This window comes from Entelurus aequoreus, linkage group LG20, assembly GCF_033978785.1.
Source record: "Entelurus aequoreus isolate RoL-2023_Sb linkage group LG20, RoL_Eaeq_v1.1, whole genome shotgun sequence".
Taxonomy (NCBI): domain Eukaryota; kingdom Metazoa; phylum Chordata; class Actinopteri; order Syngnathiformes; family Syngnathidae; genus Entelurus; species Entelurus aequoreus.
In genome coordinates this window covers 11,311,332-11,330,025 of record NC_084750.1, presented here as the reverse complement: position 1 = coordinate 11,330,025, position 18,694 = coordinate 11,311,332, and the positions used below count along the sequence as shown (strand labels likewise).

General features: G+C 38.9%; 1 long non-coding RNA gene across 2 annotated transcripts in view; it reads left to right on the top strand.

Annotated features, from left to right (window-relative positions):
* Positions 1-4,164: 4,164 nt before the first annotated feature.
* LOC133635565 (uncharacterized) overlaps positions 4,165-18,694 on the top strand; it is a 19,104-nt gene continuing 4,574 nt past the window's right edge. Inside the window, exons 1-4 of one of the 2 annotated variants that reach the window (XR_009822077.1) lie at positions 4,165-4,257; positions 4,337-4,396; positions 6,065-6,163; positions 18,051-18,420. This is a non-coding gene — a long non-coding RNA (uncharacterized LOC133635565). Of the gene's footprint in view, positions 4,258-4,336; positions 4,397-6,064; positions 6,164-18,050; positions 18,421-18,694 lie in introns of those variants that run through there. The other variant, XR_009822078.1, reaches the window with a different exon arrangement.

Below are 18,694 nucleotides of genomic sequence, written 5' to 3'. Positions count from 1 at the left end.
ATCATTAATTATTAATAATAACATAGAGTTAAAGGTAAATTGAGCAAATTGGCTATTTCTGGCAATTTATTTAAGTGTGTATCAAACTGGTAGCCCTTCGCATTAATCACTACCCAAGAAGTAGCTCTTGCTTTCAAAAAGGTTGGTGACCCCTGGTCTAGATGGTATCAGTGTAGAAATATAGTTCACCACTCCTCCATACGCCATCAGCCTGATTTGACTTAGAATGTTGTTATTATTATAATTATTGTACATCTCCTGTGGTTGTTGCCAGGTAACATTGAATCAAACCTCGCTAGCATCTCCGGGGATCTTAATCACTGCAGTCTGAATGTCTTTACCAATATGTTCACTGGCCCATAAAAGCATGATAATAATTTGGATTCATTCTTTCCCAACATGTTTTACAGTGAGAGCCATCATTCATTCACGCTGTCGGCGGCAAACTACATCTGTACTCTCGGCTGCCCTGAGGCACCCTGACAAAACACGCCTGCTAATTTGTGCTAACGGCCTCTCCAACGCGCGGCCGTGTTCCAACGCGGGGTTGCACTGGGGGCGAGGTGTGGGGTTGTGTCTTGCTCCAGGGCACAACAGCCGGGAATGAGATGGGGGAAGACTGGAGCCTGCCATGAACTGCGGAGGCGGCGACGACGCGTTCACACCAGATGTAGCACCACTCCTGCAAACTGCAGGTGCACACATTAGCAAACAGAATGTCTTCCATGTCAGACCAGACATAGATTATTGGTCATGAAGATAAGAAATATGTTTGGAGTAGGGGGGGGGGGCGGTCGGGGTGGGGTGGGGGCGTGGTTGGGGGCGTGGCTAAGGGCGTGGTTAATAGGGGAGTATATTTACAGCTAGAATTCACCAACTCAAGTATTTCATATATATATATATATATATATATATATATATATATATATATATATATATATATATATATATATATATATATATATATATATATATATATATATATGTATGAAATACTTGACTTTCAGTGAATTCTAGCTATATATATATAGTATATGTATTTATTTTATTATACATATAAATAAAATAAATACTTGAATTTCAGTGTTCCGGGGGCTATCCAGTAGATGGCAGTATTGTCCTGTTTAACTTCTCCCCCGTTCATGACTCGGCCACCGTGTTCAATGGAGAAGTCTGTTTTACAAAATGTACAGGCAACATAATGACATACCCCTTCCCCTTCGAACTGTCCTGGATGAACTGAAATTCTTGTTTCCATTCGTTTTGGAACTTGCGAGCGTATTTCTTCATCTTGCTCGTCGACGGCGTCGCCGTGTCTGCGACTTCCTCGTTCTTCTGCTTCGTCTCCTTGTCGTGTGCGCAGTTGTGCACTCTACTCTCTAAAAGCCGTAGATGTTATGACGTCATTGGGCAGGCAAGCTGTTTATATTGTGGGAAAGCGGACGTGAGAACAGGCTGTCCCCACTCAGGTCCGCATCGAGCTGGAGGGGGCGTGGCCTCCAGCTCCGGCTGAATACCGGGAGTTTGTCGGGAGAACATTTTTTGTCGGGAGAGGCGCTGAATACCGGGAGTCTCCCGCTAAAAACGGGAGGGTTGGCAAGTATGCCTCCACCCCTACCCCACGCCTTTGCCACCACTTCACCCCCACGTGGTACGAAGGACACGGAGCAGCGCTCCTAGTGGCTGACAGCTTCTGACCGGATGCCCGCCCCCACCCCTCCTGTTGCAAGTCTTGTGGTTTCTGCGTAAAACCTCTGTGTCCTTATCGGCTACGTTTTTTTTCTTCTCGGCCCCAGTCTGTGCCCCCTCCTCCACAGGAGTTCAGTCTGAGATCGACTTGTTTTTATTCGCTACATTTTTTCCCTACCTTTTACCAAGGCAAGGCAAGGCAACTTTGTTTATATAGCACATTTACAACAATTTTTAAATTGGACCAAAGTGCTTTACAGGTTAAAAAGCATAGAGCAAAAAAAAACAAAACAAAAAACAAACAGAGAACATAAACAATGAATGAGCTAAACAAGATAGTGCAAAAGCAATACGGTAAAAGGGTTTGAATAAAAAGTAAAATTGCAAGAGAAAAATAATGAAATAATAAAAGTGCGACAAATTGAAAAAAAAACTAAAGCGAAGGGGCGGGGCGGGGACTAGAAATGGTGGCCTAGTGGGCCATAGTGGCGATGCATCACCGTTCCTGTTCCGTCTACCTCAGGGGTCACCAACCTTTTTGAAAGCAAGAGCTACTTCTTGGGTAGTGATTAATGCGAAGGGCTACCAGTTTGATACACACTTCAATAAATTGCCAGAAATAGACAATTTGCTCAATTTACCTTTAACTCTGTTATTATTAATAATTAATGATATTTACACTTAATTGAACGGTTTAAAAGAGGAGAAAACATGAAAAAAATGACAATTAAATTTTGAAACATAGTTTATTTTCAATTTCGACTCTTTAAAATTCAAAATTCAACTGAAAAAAAGAAGAGAAAAACTAGCTAATTTGAATCTTTTTGAAAAAATTTAAAAAATAATTTATGGAACATCATTAGTAATTTTTCCTGATTAAGATTAATTTTAGTATTTTGATGACATGTTTTAAATAGGTTAAAATCCAATCTACACTTTGTTAGAATATATAACAAATTGGACCAAGCTATATTTCTAACAAAGACAAATAATTTTTTTCTAGATTTTCCAGAACAAAAATTTTAAAAGAAATTCAAAATACTTTGAAATAAGATTCAAATATGATTTTACAGATTTTCTAGATTTGTCAGAATATTTTTATTTTTATTTTAATCATAATAAGTTTGAAGAAATATTTCACAAATATTCTTCGTTGAAAAAACAGAAGCTAAAATAAAATGAAGAATTAAATTAAAATGTATTTATTATTCTTTAGAATAAAAAATTTTTTTTTACTTGAACATTGATTTAAATTGTCAGGAAAGAAGAGGAAGGAATTTAAAAGGTAAAAAGATATATGTGTTTAAAAATCCTAAAATCATTTTTAAGGTTGTATTTTTTCTCTAAAATTGTCTTTCTGAAAGTTATAAGAAGCAAAGTAAAAAAATTAATGAATTTATTTAAACAAGTGAAGACCAAGTCTTTAAAATATTTTCTTGGATTTTCAAATTCTATTTGAGTTTTGTCTCTCTTAGAATTAAAAATGTCAGGCAAAGCGAGACCAGCTTGCTAGTAAATAAATAACATTTAAAAAATAGAGACAGCTCACTGGTAAGTGCTGCTATTTGAGCTATTTTTAGAACAGGCCAGCGGGCTACTCATCTGGTCCTTACGGGCTACCTGGTGCCCGCGGGCACCGCGTTGGTGACCCCTGGTCTACCTGTACAACGTATGTCTAATTTTGAACAAGTTTGTGGTGAAAAGGAAATGTTGTTGTACTTGTGCAATGACAATAAAGAGCATACACTACCATGCTAACAACTGTTAGCATGCTAACTTTAACATGTTTGCATTCCTGAAATGTTTGCCGGCCGGACCAGGGCATGTGCCATGGCTCGCATTTTTAATTCGTTTTTGTTTCTGATGGTCATTTTTCCATAGGACACCTTATTAAATACTTCTTGCACCATGCATTTTCTTGGGCCTGGATCATCCCAGCACACCTACGGTTTTTTTGTCGAATTCTTAAAACGTATTTAAAAAAATTTCTGGTGATATTTCCTGTCTTATCATGGACTTTGAACGGTTTTGAAAACTTGGAAAATCCGATCAAGTATTATTAAATCATAATTTAAGAACCGAACGGGACACGTTACATCCTGTGAAAAGGCAATCTTGTCGTCAACGAAGCAGATGAAAATGACGTTGCATTTCAATCCCAATGGTGGAACTCATAAAGATTGTTTGTGTAACGGAGGTGTCAAATCCAGACCTTTTGCAGTGACTGGTATTGTCTTGCTTTCTATTTACTCTTTGCGCTCTTCCTAGTCACGTGACCGCCACAGTCCAATCAGCTTTGGTTATATGCCGGTAGCAGGAAGTGATTGGTATGCTCTTGCTTCCTATTACTCTTTGAGCGCTGTGCGCACTTCCTAGTCACGTGACCGCCACAGTCCAATCAGCTTTGGTTATATGCCGGTAGCAGGAAGTGACTGGTATGCTCTTACTTCCTATTACTCTTTCTAGTCACGTGACCGCCACGGTCCAATTAGCTGTGCTTATTAGCCGGTAGCAGGAAGTGGCCAGTATACAAAACTTGAGAGGAAACAGATTGTATTTCTGCTCCAGGTAGGTTTTTATTCTCCTTTTCACCTGAAATATTGTGCTGACTGAGTCTAAACTAAAATACCTATTTGTAACTTTATAGAGCCAACTACCAGCGCCGGATTTTGTTGTCATTAAGCTGTGTGTGACTGTAGAAGAGTTGGTGAGTCCATATTTATGAACATAGCACCTTTAGCATGAATCTTTCTTCCATTGTTTCATTGCAACAGTCTTGGTGGCATATTCTCAATTGTCCATGTACAAAGTTTATGACTTAAACCAATGATAACTATTTGGGTATTGAATGTATTTTTAAATGTTTTGATAATAAGCACGTTTAGTGCACTGACTGCTTTGTATAGGTCAGCAACCCGCGGCTCTAGAGCCACATGTGGCTCTTTAGCGCCGCCCTGGTGGCTCTATGTGATTTTTTTTTTTTAATGTATGAAAATGGAACAAAAATGGGGTGAAAAATAACATTTTTGTTGTAATATGGTTTCTGTAGGAGGACAAACACGACACAAACCTTCCAAATAGTTAGAAAGCCCACTGTTTAATACGTTTGTGTTCATGCTTCACTGATGAGGGTATTTGGCGAGCGCCATTTTGTCCTACTCATTTTTTAGAGGCCCTTGAACTCACCGTTGTGTGGACTGATGCTCAAAAGTTTGTTTGAATGTACAACTTTCTCCGAAGCTGCCACGGAAAGACGTGTTTTATGCCACTCCTTCTTTGTCTCATTTTGTCCACCAAACATTTTATGCTGTGCGTGAATGCACAAAGGTGAGCTTGTTGGAGTGCTAATCAGGCATATTTGGTCACTGTATGACTGCAAGCTAATCGATGCTAACATGCAATTTAGGCTAGCTGTATGTAGGTTAAAATATCTAATATAGACACTTACATCATGTGTTGTCTTCATTATAACACTAATTTAAGACTTTTAAAGTCATTTTGATAGTAGGCTAATATAGCTAATATAGACACTAACATCATGTGTTGTCTTCATTATAACACTTATATAAGACTTTTAAAGTCATTTTGATAGTAGGCTAATGTAGCTAATATAGACACTAACATCATATGTTGTCTTCATTATAACACTTATATAAGACTTTTAAAGTCATTTTGATAGTAGGCTAATGTAGCTAATATAGACACTTACATCATGTGTTGCCTTCATTATAACACTTATATAAGACTTATAAAGTCATTTTGATAGTAGGCTAATGTAGCTAATATAGACACTAACATCATGTGTTGTCTTCATTATAACACTTATATAAGACTTTTTAAGTCATTTTGATAGTAGGCTAATGTAGCTAATATAGACACTTACATCATGTGTTGCCTTCATTATAACACTAATATAAGACTTTTAAAGTAATTTTGATAGTAGGCTAATATAGCTAATATAGACACTTACATCATGTGTTGTCTTCATTATAACACTTGTATAAGACTTTTAAAGTCATTTTGATAGTAGGCTAATATAGACACTTACATCATGTGTTGTCTTCATTATAACACTTATAAGACTTTTGATTTTTTGCGGCTCCAGAAGGATTACTTTTTGTATTTGTGGTTCAATATGGCTCTTTCAACATTTTGGGTCGCCGACTCCTGGTATAGGTCATATTTTTTGCTGCTAATGGTTATTTTAGCATGTTATTGCATATTGTGATTCTGACATGTTTATTGATTTATATTGTACAATATTGAGGAAAGAACTATACCATATTCTGGATACTTTATAATACAATTAATGTTATTTAATGAAGATATTTTGTGTACACGTGGATTTATAAAACTGGTCCTGGCTCTTACACAGGCCAGGCTTCTCTTTTTGATGGCGAGCTAAGGAAAAGAAGCATCTAGTCCAAGGATGGTTCTTGGAAGATTCCAGCCAGGGACCCCACCACCCGTTCTGGTAGGAGGCTCTCGAGCCGACCCTTTACATTTCCATCCTTAACCTGCAGCACATGGACTGTACTGCCATCCTTTTTCAAGAACTCTATTAAGTCTGAACTGAGATTTATACAAGATCTAGAGACACTGATTCATGGAATTTGAATTGTATATATGTATATAGTACTTGTGTTTGTTTCTTCAAAATGGCTTTCATGTTGAATTCAACTAATTGTTGTGTATACATCTGCTGTCCATCACTAGTTCTCTAATACACGGTGTCAACTAGGGATGTCTCGATCCAGGTTTTTGCACTTCCGATCCGATACCGATGTTGTTTTTGCACTTCCGATCCGATGCCGATACTGGCCTTATCCAAGTATGTATTAAAGGCCTACTGAAAGCCACCACTAGCGACCACGCAGTCTGATAGTTTATGTATCAATGATGAAATCTTAACATTGCAACACATGCCAATACGGCCGGGTTAACTTATAAAGTGACATTTTAAATTTCCCGGGGAACTTCCGGTTCAAAACGCCTTTGGAAGATGACGTATGCGCGTGACGTCGCGAGGTCCACGGAAGTGTTTGGACCCTATTGGACACTCTGTTTTCTTCGACAAAATTCCACAGTATTCTGGACATCTGTGTTGGTGAATCTTTTGCAATTTGTTTAATGAACAATGGAGGCTGGAAAGAAGAACGTTGTAGGTGGGATCGTGTATTAGCGGCTGGCTGTAGCAACACAACAAGGAGGATTTTGTTGGATAGCAGAGCTAGCGCCGGCGACCTCACCTTGACTTCCTACGTCTCCGGGCCGCCGACCGCATCGTCGATCGCTGGAACGCAGGTGAGCACGGGTGTTGATGAGCAGATGAGGGCTGGCTGGCGTAGGTGGAGCGCTAATGTTTTTATCATAGCTCTGACGAGTTCCCGTTGCTAAGTTAGCGTCGTTAGCAACAGCATTGCCAGGCTTCGACAGGCGGCACAGCATTAACCGTGTATTTACATGTCCAGTGTTTGGTTCGGTGTCTCCTGATAGTAGTATTGTTGATCTTCTGTCTATCCTTCCAGTCAGGGATTTATTTATTTTGTTTCTATCTGCATTTGAGACAGATGCTATCACGTTAGCTCATGCTACAGAGCTTCGTCGATGTATTGTCGTGGAGATAAAAGTCACTGTGAATGTCCATTTCGCCTTCTCGACTCTCATTTTCAAGAGGATATAGTATCCGAGGTGGTTTAAAATACAAATCCGTGATCCACAATAGAAAAAGGAGAGAGTGTGGATTCCAATGAGCCAGCTTGTACCTAAGTTACGGTCAGAGCGGAAAAAGATATCTCTTGAACTGCATTCTAGTCCGTCACTCTAACGTTCCTCATCCACGAATCTTTCATCCTCGCTCAAATTAAAGGGGTAATCGTCACTTTCTCGCTCCGAATATCTCTCGCTCCATGTAAACAACGGGGAATTGTGAGCAGCACTACCGCTTGTGACGTCACGCTACTTCCGGTAGGGGCAAGGTTTTTTTTTATCAGCGAGCAAAAGTTGCGGACTTTATCGTCGATTTTCTCTACTAAATCCTTTCAGCCAAAATATGGCAATATCGCGAAATGATCAAGTATGACACATAGAATGGATCTGCTATTCCCGTTGGGGGTGTGGTTATTTACAGCTAGAATTCACCAACTCGAGTATTTCATATATATATATATATATATATATATATATATATATATATATATATATATATATATATATATATATATATATATATATATATATATATATATATATATATATATATATGAAATACTTGACTTTCAGTGAATTCTAGCTATATATATATATATTGTTGGAAGCATATCCATATTTAAGTGTTACTTCTTTCTAAAAACTCCTATAATCATATTTACATCAGCTAATGTCTCGTGTGGTACAAAGTGCTTGGATTCAAGTGTCCTTGGTTAGAGTCAGAGCGCTTTGTTGAGACTGCATTACATTCCTAAGATAAGGAGCACAGCTGGACTGGGGAAACAGCAGGTGGGGGGGACAGGAGAAGGAGGAAGTAGACAGGAGTTCCGGGGTTTTGGTAGACCGATCTGGACCGGGCTAGGGAACGCTTGGGTGCTGGGTTGGTCTCAGGTTTGTCCTCTAAGCTTTGAGAATAAACTACAAAATACCAACTGCTGCCTGTTGATTGAATGTAAACATCAGCGTATTGCCATAAAAAGAATCTGGTAGAGACTATATTTATATATATATATTTATTTATATATATATATTTATTTGATTTACATATATAAAAAATAAAAATACTTGAATTTCAGTGTTCCGGTGGCTAGCCATTAGATGGCAGTATTGTCCTGTTTAACTTCTCCGTTCATGATGAGTATATCATTTCGGCCGCCATGTCTGTAATTTCCTCGTTCTTCTGCTTCGTCTCCTTGTTGTGTGCGCAGTTGTGCACTCTGTAAAAGCCCTAGATGTTATGACGTCATTGGGCAGGCAAGCTGTTTATATTGTGGGAAAGCGGACGTGAGAACAGGCTGTCCCCACTCAGTCTCAGGTCCGCATTGAGCTGGAGGGGGCGTGGCCTCCAGCTCCGGCTGAATACCGGGAGTTTGTCGGGAGAAAATCTCTGCCGGGAGGTTGTCGGGAGAGGCGCTGAATACCGGGATTCTCCCGCTAAAAACGGGAGGGTTGGCAAGTATGGTAAGAAGGTGCGCTTGCTGTCTGTGAGAAGCAGACACAAGAAGGAGTGGGAAGAGCCTGTCGTGTAATGCCAGCAGCGAAAAGCAACTGCGTGAGGACGTATACTCGACTATGTTGAAGGTGTGCTGGAAAATGCGGAACGGAAATTAGGGAGCAGCAGAAAAGTGGAATGTATTATTTAAATCGGTGCGTTGGAAAACACGGACCGGAATGTTTTAAAAAACTGGATCTGGATCGGCATTTTCCCATGCCTTGCCGATACGCATTTTTTGGCAAATATCGGCGGCCGATCCGATCCAAATATCGGATCGAGACATCCCTAGTGTCAACCAAACTGCAATTCAAGCTCTGCCTCTCTCTCCGAGTCCAAACGCTAGTTTTCTGTTCCTAGCCCATAACACCCCATATATATATTGCAATGATTTGTAGCACGTATAGGTTACATTTGCATTCCTGAAAATTTTGGCAGCCGGACCAGGGCATGTGCCATGGCTCGCAGCTTTCATTTGTTTTGTTTCGGATGGTCATTTTTCCATAGGACGTCTCTTATTAAATACTTCTTGCACCATGCATTTTCTTGGGCCTGGATCATCCCAGCACACCTACACTAATAAGAGGGTTTTTTTTCGAATTCATAAACCGTATTTCTTTTTTTTTTGGTGATATTTCGTGCCTTATCATGGACTTTGAATGGTTTTGAAAACTTGGAAAATCCGATCAAGATCTGTTGTGTAGGACTAGATGTTACAATCCCCTAATGCATACTTGAGACACCTATGTGGGATGGTCAAGTGAGTGAAGGCATCCTTTGGGTTATCAAGTGGGCGCCCGCCTTCCTCAGTGTTTCGCTGATAGGCCCACGACACCTCCAGAAGGTTCAGCAGTGAGTCCCAGCGTCCCAGGATCACTCCCTAGATGCCATCACTCACTTGAAAGCCCAGGTGGAGTCCCTTCACTTGACCCACAGCCACTGACTCCCCCTTTCAGCGGCTTTTGAGAGGTCTTTCACTGTCTGCCGGTGGACCATTCCTCGCACTCCCATTTCCCTGGATGTTGAGGTGGCCACAAACCCTCTGCAGCCTACTTCCACCGGGCGTACCCTCGCTTTCCAGCCTTGTTGTTGCGCATCGGCTGCAAGCTCAGTGTACCTCAACTTCTTGCGCTCGTAGCCTCCTCCATTGCACTCTCCCAGGGCACCGTGAGCTCTATGATGTACACGAGCCTGAGCGAAGCTGACCACACAACAAGATCTGGCCGCTGGTTGGTGGACGCAATCTCAACTGGGAAGCAGAGTCTCTGGCCCAGGTCTGCCAGCAGTTTCCAGTCCCGTGCCCCGCCTAGCTGTCCAGTGTCTGGTCTTGCGGGGGTGAGGTTGGCTTGACCCTCACCCTCCCGGACAAATGTTGTTGCTTGCCAACGGGATGATGAGGGAGGAAGGGCATTGACGCTTGTCCGTCGACTTTCCAGCACTGCTGCAAGACACTTTAGCACCCGGTTGTGCCGCCAGATGTAACGGCCTTGGGTGAGGCTTGTCTTGCAGCCCACCAGGATGTGCTTCAGTGTTGCTGGACTCGGACACAGAGGGCATGTGGTGTCTTCACCATACCACTGGCTGAGGTTTTTTGGAGAAGGCAGGACATCGTAGGCAGCCCTGATGGTAAAGCTCGCCCTGAATGCCTCCATCTCCCACAGCTCTTTCCAGGAGATCTCCCTCTTCTCTACTCCTTCCCATGTCATCCACTGCCCTTGTTTTGCCTGCGCCACAGTATTATTAAATAATAATTTAAGAACAGAAGGGCACACGTTACATTCTGTGAAAAGTCAATCTTGTCAACAAAGTAGATGAAAATGACGTTACATTTCAATCCCAACGGTGGAACTCATAAAGATTGTTTTAAAGGCCTACTGAAAGCCACTACTAGCGACCACGCAGTCTGATAGTTTATATATCAATGATGAAATCTTAACATTGCAACACATGCCAATACGGCCGGGTTAATTTATAAAGTGACATTTTAAAATTCCCGGGAAATATCCGGCTGAAACGTCGCGGTATGATGACGTATGCGCGTGACGAAGTCCGAGTAACGGAAGTTATGGTACCCCGTAGAATCCTATACAAAAAGCTCTGTTTTCATTTCATAATTCCACAGTATTCTGGACATCTTTTGCAATTTTTTTAATGAACAATGAAGGCTGCAAAGAAGACAGTTGTAGGTGGGATCAGTGTATTAGCAGCGGACTACAGCAACACAACCAGGAGGACTTTGTTGGAGCGCTAGCCGCGCTAGCCGCGCTAGCCGCGCTAGCCGCCGACTTCACTTTGACTTCCTACGTCTCCGGGCCGCCAAACGCATCGGGTGAAGTCCTTCGTCCTTCTGCCGATCGCTGGAACGCAGGTGAGCACGGGTGTTGATGAGCAAATGAGGGCTGGCTGGCGTAGGTGGAGAGCTAATGTTTTTAGCATAGCTCTGTGCAGTCTGGTTGCTAAGTTAGCTTCAATGGCGTCGTTAGCACAGCATTGTTAACCTTCGCCAGCCTGGAAAGCATTAACCGTGTATTTACATGTCCACGGTTTAATAGTATTGTTGATTTTCTATCTATCCTTCCCGTCAGGGGTTTATTTCTTTTGTTTCTATATGCAGTTAAAGCAAGATGCTATCACGTTAGCTCGTAGCTAAAGCATCCCGCCGATGTATTGTCGTGGAGATAAAAGGCACTGAATGTCCATTTCGCGTTCTCGACTCTCATTTTCAAGAGGATATAGTATCTGAGGTGGTTTAAAATACAAATCTGTGATCTACAATAGAAAAAGGAGAGTGTGGAATCCAATGAGCCAGCTTGTACCTAAGTTACGGTCAGAGCGGAAAAAGATACGTCCATCGCTGCCTCTCAAGTCATTCACTGTAACGTTCCTCATCTACGAATCTTTCATCCTCACTCAAATTAATGGGGTAATCGTCACTTTCTCGGTCCGAATCTCTCTCGCTCCATTGTAAACAACGGGGAATTGTGAGGAATACTAGCTCCTGTGACGTCACGCTACTTCCGCTACAGGCAAGGCTTTTTTTTATCAGCGAGCAAAAGTTGCGAACTTTATCGTCGATTTTCTCTACTAAATCCTTTCAGCAAAAATATGGCAATATTGCGAAATGATCAAGTATGACACATAGAATGGATCTGCTATTCCCGTTTAAATTTTAAAAAATCATTTCAGTAGGCCTTTAAGTTGTCCAGCATGAATACAAGAACCACTTTCGAGTTGGGGAAACAGAATGTTTTGGAGTGACTTCAATCAGAATCCTTATTCGGAACGTTTTGAAAAGATGTTCTTCTAGCACAGAAGTTGGTGCAGGTTTACCCGGGAAGAGAAACCTTTCCTCTGTGAGTCTTGGCATGTAATAAAAAAAAAATATTGACATTACCATTTTGCTTTGTTGTATGGGCGATTGTGTTGAAGAGCACTTCCTGTGCAAGAACATCGTAAGAGCATAGGAGATCAAATACAGGTTTTGAAGCCCTCCTTTTTGATCCGCACACACACAAAAAAAAAGGAACTTTCAGGTACGAGCAAGAACAAGTCAGCTGGAAACCTGTGAAGGACTTTTAAAGGCCTACTGAAAGCCACTACTACCGACCACGCAGTCTGATAATTTATATATCAATTATGAAATCTTAACATTGCAACACATGCCAATACGGCCGGGTTAACTTATAAAATGCAATTTTAAATTTCCCGCCACACTTCCGGTTTAAAAAGCCTTCGGAGGATGACGTATGCGCGTGACGTAGCCCGGGGAACAGAGGTATGCCTTCCCCATTGAATACAATACAAAAAAGCTCTGTTTTCATTTCATAATTCCACAGTATTCTGGACATCTGTGTTGGTGAATCTTTTGCAATTTGTTTAATGAACAATGAAGACTGCAAAGAAGAACGTTGTAGGTGGGTCGGTGTATAGTGGCTGGCTGTAGCAACACAACAAGGATTACTCACTTGGATAGCAGACGCGCTAGCCGATGCTAACCGGCCACCGCACGGATGATCGGGTGAAGTCCTTCGTCGCGCCGTCGATCGCTGGAACGCAGGTGAGCACGGGTGTTGATGAGCTGGGCAAATGAGGGCTGGCTGGCGTAGGTGGAGCGCTAATGTTTTTATCATAGCTCTGTGATGTCCGGTTGCTAAGTTGCTAAGTCAGCCTTAGCGTCGTTAGCAACAGCATTGTTAAGCTTTGCCAGGCTGAGATCTATTAACCGTGTAGTTACATGTCCATGGTTTAATAGTATTGTTGATCTTCTGTCTATCCTTCCAGTCAGGGGTTTATTTATTTTGCTTCTATCTGCATTTGAGACAGATGCTATCACGTTAGCTCATGCTAAAGAGCTTCGCCGATGTATTGTCGTGGAGATAAAAGGCACTGAATGTCCATTTCGCGTTCTCGACTCTCATTTTCAAGAGGATATAGTATCCCAGGTGGTTTAAAATACAAATCCGTGATCCACAATAGAAAAAGGAGAGAGTGTGGAATCCAATGAGCCAGCTTGTACCTACGTTACGGTCAGAGCGAAAAAATATATGTCTTTCACTGCATTCTAGTCCGTCACTCTAACGTTCCTCATCCACGAATCTTTCATCCTCGCTCAAATTAATGGGGTAATGGTCCGAATAGCTCTAGCTGCGTTGAAAACAATAGGAAAATATGAGGGAGTGAACAACTGACAACGTCACGCTACTTCCAGTAGGGGCAAGGTTTTTCTTTATCAGAGACCAAAAGTTGCGAACTTTATCGACGTTGTTCTCTACTAGATCCTTTCAGCAAAAATATGGCAATATCGCAAAATGATCAAGTATGACACATAGAATGGATCTGCTATCCCCGTTTAAATAAAAAAATTTCATTTCAGTAGGCCCTTAAAGACAGAATCTTCTTCTTGCTGCTCCTTTAAGAGATCACAACAATCTTCATCATCTCATCTTCATGTCCTCCTTCAACGTCCTCCACTCCTGATCCCAGCGATATCAAATATGCATCACATTAATGTGCAAAACAAAAACGATATCATTTTGTCACAACTGTGCTAATATGGACTCGTATCTGGTTTGGGTTTACGTGAAATTTGCAATACAGGATCATAATCTCTTTTTTATTCCATTTATAGTCCATTTCTATTGAAATATGCTATTCATAATTCACTCTTTCTAAATCCTATAGAAATGATGTACATGGTATCGTTCTTGTGGTACTCACTCACCCCAGGTCTTTTCTTTCCGGTCTGATACTGAGTAAAATTTAGGCTGCTACCGGCGATACCGATTGTCAGAATAATTGTATAGAAGTTATCACAAAACTTTGTGTTCCATTGAGTTCAGCTCGCCCTGCGAGAGGACAAAAGCTGTCTTTGATCCTACCAAGCAAAAGGCTTGTAAAACTCCACTGTGTAGGAATGTAAGCGACGTGAAGGCGTCGGTTTCTTTGATGTATTGTATCTTGACCCGAGATCTACAAAGCGGAGAGGAAGCAGGACCTGACGCAAGCTCCAGGCACCTTTTTCTTTGAACTGTTTTACGACCTTTTCTTTTGAACTGGTTTTTAACCAAAGGTGATGGCTGTTTACGACCCCCCTCCCTTAGAAACAGCTGTTGCCGTGTAATCAGGGAAAGTCCAAATAAAAGAGGAGGCGTACAATCTTTCGTCAGAGCGTGGTGGGAGACTGTACAAGAGTACAGCCCAGACGTTTCTCCTCAATTGAGCTAAATTGAATTCGGTCTCTGTTTAATTCCTTGCTTCTTGTCTTGTTTAGTAGATGTCATCAGTGTTTGAACCTGACACCGATACTTTGTGTGACTCGCTGTGAAAGTATTTTTTTCTCCCTTCTTGTCGCTCATTTCGAGTGTCGACTTCTTCATTTCAGTTAACAGTGCGCCATTGTCTAAACAGTCGGCATTTTCGTCTGTTTGTCCCCCTCCCAAACTGCGCTTACTCCCCTCTCCCACCTGGTATTCAGTGCACTCGTACTGATGCTTGTCGTGTGTGTGACCTGCGCCTTATTAAACCGCTCAAGCCATTCAATAAATTGTAGAAAAAACAATTTTGTTTGACTACTTGATTAGAAAATTTCCAATACAGTACCTAATCTGTCTGCTAAAATGTCAAAAGTTGTGTATTTTAAATAACATAGCCTAAAGAATGCATTTATCTACGTATGTATTATTGCTATTTATATTATAATATTTATCATATTGTATTTATATTTATTATTATTTATATTATTTATTTCAAACTGAAGTATATTGAGGTAGTGGCGTGAATAACAATATAACCAAGCTAATACAACATAAAAAACGGGTAAATATGGTTTTTGAAACCACAACAAAAGGAAATAACTGACATAATAATAAAAAAAACTACTATTAGAATAAAAAGCAAGTCACAATTCAGTTCCATGAATATGTTCAAGTGAAAATACTTAACATGTGGTGAACAAAAACATTTGACGTTGACAAGTTTAGTGACTTTTTTACACTTTTATACGATATTTCTAATAATGGCGCCATCTCAGGTGTACTGCTATGACAACAAAGTTCCCTGAATCTTTTAATTTGATGATTTAATGTTTACGTTTTAAGTTCCTGCGGAGGACATATTGATGGAATGTCCATCACGTCATTGCACCAATACGCTGTATACTGTATGTAGCACGCCACACCAGCTAGCTAACATGGCGTGGTATTGTTTGGATTAACCAGCACACGCAAACTTCACGCCTCGTCTGAAGACGTAAGAAGCAATTTATTTTTGTGTTTGCTGAAAGAAAAAGTACCCTGTGGTAATATTGATATTATATGACGGCCAAAATACATTTTAGAAGGCCGGTGGCAAACAATCAAACGTTTGTGTCAAACACACAATTTCATAACTCAAGTCGTGGCCAGAAATTATAACTATAACTCATATTTTGTCATCAAATGATTGACCTCAAGATACTTTGTGGGGGGAAAATATTGTAAGAATTTACACTTTCATGATTATACTTGATTTGTTGCAAACATGCTTAGTTAAAAACATCACACTACATAAACACATGACATACATTGCTGTTATTATACGTTACATGAAACATTATATTGATATACTGAACATTACATCACAATAAACTTTAAATGAAACACTACAACAGACATTGAAATACATTAGAATATTGGTAAAAAAAATTTAAAAAAACAGTACAAGAAACAATGCATTAAATATTACATGAAACATTTAAATACATATTATATAAAATATTACATGAAACATTACATGAAACATTACATGAAACATTACAATAAACATTACAATAAACATTACATGGAACATTTAAATACTTATTATATGAAACATTACAATAAACATTAGATAGAACTTTTAAATACATACTATATACAATATTACATAAAACATTACATGAAACATTGCAATAAACATTACAGGACACACTACAATAAACATTACATGAAACATTACATGGAACATTTAAATACATAATACATGAAACATTACAATAAACATTACAGGACACACTACAATAAACATTTAAATACATATATTAAATATTACATGAAACATAACAAACATTACATGAAACACTACAATACACATTATATGAAACATTGCAATAAACATTACATGAAACATTTGAATACATATTAAAGGAAATATTACATGAAACATTACAATAAACATGACATGAAACATTTAAATAGTGTAGGAAATAGTACATGAAACATTACTATTAACATTACAGGACACACTACAATAAACATTTCATGAAACATTTAAATACATATTATATGAAGTATTACATGAAACATAACAAACATCACATGAAACACTACAATAAACATTACATGGAACACTACAATAAACATTACATGAAACATTTAAATACATATTATAGGAAATATTACATGAAACATAACAATAAACATTACATGAAACATTTAAATACACATTACAAGAAACATTACATGAAACATTGCCATAAACATTACATAAAACATTTAAATACATATTATATAAAATATTACATGAAACATTACAATAAACATTACATGGAACATTAAAATACATTATTCATGAAACATTACAAAAAACATTACAGGACACACTACAATAAACATTACATGAAACATTTAAATACATATTATATAAAATATTACATGAAACATTTAAATACATATTATATAAAATATTACATAAAACATTCAAATACATATTATATAAAATATTACATGAAACATTTCAATACATATTATATAAAATATTACATGAAACATTTCAATACATATTATATAAAATATTACATGAAACATGACATGAAACATTACAATAAACATTACATGAAACATTTAAATACATATTATATGAAATATTACAATAAACATTACATGAAACATTACAATGAACATTACATGGAACATTAAAATACATTATTCAAGAAACATTACAATAAACATTACATGAAACATTTAAATACATATTATATAAAATATTACATGAAACATTTAAATACATATTATATAAAATATTACATGAAACATTTAAATACATATTATATAAAATATTACATGAAACATTCCATGAAACATTACAATAAACATTACATGAAACATTTAAATACATATTATATGAAATATTACATGAAACATAACAATAAACATGACATGAAACATAACTATAAACATTACATGAAACATTTAAATACATATTATAGGAAACATTACAAGAAACATTACATGAAACATTTAAATACATATTACAGGAAATATTACATGAAACATTACAAAAATAATATATGAAACATTACAATACATATTAAATGAAACATTATATCAATTATTATTGGATGAAACATTACATGAAGCATTACATTATATGAAACATTACAATAAACTTCAAATGAAACATTACATCTTCCATAATATTATTTATTGCTATTTCTTTGCATTTTAGTGGAGTTTTACTTTTGTAGCTGTATGTAAAAATGTTTGCATCATTATTTACTTCCTGTTTAGCAAGCTGGAATCACAAATGAATTGCTCTAAAATAATCCACATGCTTGTATTCCTTGTGAGTTTAAAAATGTCGTGTAGGTGACAGTGAAGCCTACATGGTGTGAGGACTAAATGAAGGTGTGTCTTGTGTGGGACAGGAAGTGGGTGTTGGCGGTGAACGTGAGCAGGCAGGAAGCTGACAGATGGAGCTTAGCACCTTGCATTGTGTCCAGACAGGCGGGGCCAACTGGGGCCCAAGCCGCGTGCTGTTCCTGCGATTAGCCTTCCATCTGGCGGGGCCCAGACCGCTGTATGGATCTCCGAGTCGGGGACGCTCCTCTCGCACTTGGCAGCCAGATCCTTCAGTCGGGCTTAGACGCCTTCAGGCATCGAACATCTGGCAGGCGTCACTTCTCACCACAATGACCACCATTGCTGTGCTCCTCACATCGTTAGCATCCACCTGGTCTACCAAGTCATCTCATTGTTCATATATATCACTTTTACTAGGAGCTAGTAATGCTTACTCAAGTACAAAACCCAAACACAGTGAAGTTGTCACGTTGTGTAAATGGTAAATAAAAAGAGAATACAACAAATCCTTTTCAACTTATATTCAATTGAATAGACTGCAAAGACAAGATATTTCATGTTCACGCTGAGAAACTTTCTTTTTTTTGTGCAAATAAATTTCTGGGTGTTGTTGATAAATGGCTTTGACATTGCATAGTAGAGTTGTAACTTGCACTTACAGATGTAGCGACCAACTGTAGTTACTGACAGTGGTTTTCTGAAGTGTTCC